The sequence below is a fragment of the Chionomys nivalis genome, chromosome 9 (assembly GCF_950005125.1).
Source record: "Chionomys nivalis chromosome 9, mChiNiv1.1, whole genome shotgun sequence".
In the NCBI taxonomy this organism is placed as follows: domain Eukaryota; kingdom Metazoa; phylum Chordata; class Mammalia; order Rodentia; family Cricetidae; genus Chionomys; species Chionomys nivalis.
The window spans coordinates 46,479,452-46,481,936 of NC_080094.1; positions in this window are offsets into that span (position 1 = coordinate 46,479,452).

Genomic DNA, 2,485 nt, shown 5'->3' on the forward strand with positions numbered 1-2,485 from the left:
GAGGAGGGAGGATTCATAGGGTCTATGTGTTCAGGAGGGAGTCGTGACCCTCATGTGGACTTGGCTATGCCCAGGCAGGACCAGGCCTTGAGAGGCAGGTGAAGATTCTGTACAGAAGTGACCCAGGTTGGAGTAGCTCGGTTGGGCTAGTAAGACTGTGTGCCAGAAGGGGGCACTATGTACTGTCTGTCTGTCTGGGGCATATTGGAGGGACCGGGAGACTGATTTCTGAACCACACACTATGTGTGGGTCTGAGAAACAACTCCGAAGGAGGAGCTTGAAGCTCAAACATGAAAGCTGCAAACTATGACTTTGAGCTACAGGGCTTGATTAACCCTTCAGGGTGCAAACCTATGAGAGCCCAGCAATGTGGAGCAGGGTCACAGCCTAGTTCGCTGACTCCAGACAGGAAGAAAGATTCAGATGCATCTGGAATATCCTTGCTTTGACTGCCAGGACTGGTTGGTTTTTATCAACTTGACACAAGCCTAGATACATCTGGGAAAAGAGGGAATCTTAATTGAGAAAGTATCTTCACAAGACTGGCCTGTAGGCAGGCCTGCGGGGCATTCTCTGGGTTAATCATTGGTGTGGGAGCACCCATCGCCCCAGAGTCAGTTTCAGTCCTGGGCAGGTGGTCTTTGGGGTGTTTTAGAAAGCAGGCTGAACCAGCCATCAGCAGCATGACTCCTCCATGGCCTCCAGGTTCCTGCCCTGACTTCCCTGGAGGTCATTTGGTCATGGTGTCTTATCACAGCAATAGAAAACCTTATGACACTTCCTATTACAGGATTCATGCTGTCCCAAACCACCTACTGGGGTCATCCTTTTTGTGTTACTGGGCTTTGTTACGACGCTGTCTCAGTGGTCATACTTGGGTTCAGTTGTTTCTTTCTACAGCTCCCCATGGCTCACCTGTGCTGTGGGTGGGTATTTCTGTGTGGCTCCGTAGTTAAAGGTGAAGTCTTGACTTTCTACCACTTTTTTTGCTGTCTAGGACATCACTGAGGACTCTGAAAACAAATCACCAATTGGCTGGGTCATGTGGGTCAGGGTGTCCTCTGGGCACTTGTAGTCTGGATGCCTGGACTCTATATGATGATCCTCACTGGAGGGGACCTGAGTGAGACACACAGAAGACATCATTGAACACTGAGTCACATTAGGCAAAGGCTTCATTTCTTTCCCTGATACACGGAGGCTAGAGAACCCACTGACCGTCTTCCACATCCCCTCTGGACCTCTGGGATGCAAGGTCTCCTCTAGGATCCAGAAGTCCAGGCTGCATACGACGGCTGGAAGTTTCTGGTTTACATTGACCCTCTCTGTGCACTGGAGGTTTGCCAGCCTCTGATCCACCTTCTGCCCCTTGCTACAGGAGGGTTCAATCTACCTACCTTCTTTCCTGTCCCACCAGGACAGTCCCAGGTGTAAAGCTTTTGACTGCTTCACACCTAACAGGTCCTCTGCTGTCTGATCATACTCCCTGTGCCTTCTCAGTGGTCCCCATTATTCTGATACTGCAGGATGAAATGAGTCTCCAGGGGAGCCATCACTTTCCCCCTTCAGCAGGCCTTAGTCCCTTTGCCTAACTGCTGGGCACATACCATTTCTGTTAATAATTGAGTTTCTTTTTTCTCTCTTTATGTTACAAAAGCCCAACTTCTGCGGGTTTTGTTTGTGCACTTAAAAGCCTGAAACCTTTTATGTCTTACCAACTCTGCTCTGGAAGATTTAAACCATTATCCATCTTGCCAGATGGATCTGGTCCCTAATCGCTAATTTAGAATTCATGTCCCACCTCAAGGTCAGTCAGAAGTAGATCCCACAGGTGTCATCTACGTCACTAAGTCACTGAACGGGGTCAGAGGGGATGGGATGGAGGACAGCAATATGAAGCATGACTAAGCAGAGATGGTGCTGATCGGAATTGTAGGGTCAGAGCTGGGCTTGAGACTGAAGCAGAAGGATTATTCAATTCAAGGCCAGCTGGGAGAATTTAGTAAGACCTGATCTCAAAATAACGGTCCTAAAAAAATAGGCCAGGACTGTAGTCCAGTGGCAGGGACTCATCTAGCATGCTCGGTCCTTGGGCTCAATCTCTAGTGCCAAATCAAATAAAATAAAGAACCAGGGATCTTGCTAAGGTCTCAAAGCCTCTCGCCTGATTTCTTCACTTACTGGCCTTGAATTTCTGCCATAAGAGAACGAGGTGGACTGTGACCCACTTTGCTGGATCTTGGGACAAGGACCTCTTCTTCCAAGGTCTTCTAAAACATGAGTTTTGGCAACCAATGTGGGAATCTTTCTAAATGTGGAGCTGAGAGTTCAGCTCCTGGCTGCTGGGCTGCAAATTGCTCAGATACAGAAGTTATGTCTGTTTCATCACCGTTACCCTGTCCTGTCTCGACCACGGTCCAGACATCTGCAGCCCTTGCGCATGCCCGACTACCCCATCATAGTTCCCAGGTGTTTTTCCGATGC